Source organism: Elephantulus edwardii, unplaced genomic scaffold (genome assembly GCF_000299155.1).
Source record: "Elephantulus edwardii isolate Elephantulus edwardi_28Jun2011 unplaced genomic scaffold, EleEdw1.0 scaffold00046, whole genome shotgun sequence".
Taxonomy (NCBI): Eukaryota; Metazoa; Chordata; class Mammalia; order Macroscelidea; family Macroscelididae; genus Elephantulus; species Elephantulus edwardii.
Window position 1 is genome coordinate 6,263,983 of NW_006399796.1, and position 914 is coordinate 6,264,896.

Here is a 914-nt window from a genome sequence, read left to right on the forward strand (position 1 = left end):
CCCCCACCCCCACCCCCAGTAATTCTTTTAAGTTCCCACAGATGTAGATCTAATAAAGATTAGATCTTTATTTGTAGGACAATTTTAGATTATAAAGTTTAAGTTCCATAGAGCTAGCAGGTGTTGTAACAAAGGAGGGGGCAAAAATCCTTAAATCCTAATAGTGGAGTTCTCATGTGCAACTCCTGGAAGAAAGTGCTGTTTATAAGTGGTCAGAGTGCCACCAGAATCTATATATAGGGTCGGAGGGGACTGGTTTTCAATTCACAGCAGAACTATGTGAGCATTTAATTTGAAAAGTACATGACCTGTTACAAAAATAATATTTATTTGCTTTGAGCCCAAATCAGTCTGTTTCCATCCAAAGGCAATGATTTCAGTTCATCCTTCAGAAAATTTCTTATCCTTTTAATGTGATAATAAAGAACCTGACAATTAAGGCACTTTCTAAGTTAGAATATATTGAAATCAGAAATACTGGTGAAGCTTAAAATATATAATTAATCTTAATCCGCATGCCACAAAAATAAAAATACCTTAAAGAAATTCTATTCACATCACAAATTTGAAAAAGTACTTCTGTAGGCTACTAATTAGGCCTCTGGCATGTTAACTCATAGCATCATTAATAATGGTTCATGATGAAAATAGCATAATGAATCAAATCAGCAATTAATAAACAACTGAGATGAATAGAAGATTTCAAAGAGGAAGCTCAAGAAGACAAAGTAAACTATTAAAATGGAATGCATACATTGGAGCTTGAGAATAAAAGTGAAGAATTAGCTCAACATTTCTAAAGTTAGTTGTTGTTGTTAAGTGCCGTCAAGTCGCTTGCAACTCATAGCGACCCTATGTACAACAGCCCTAAACTCTGCTCTGTCCTGTGCCAATCGCACTGTCTCTGACACTCC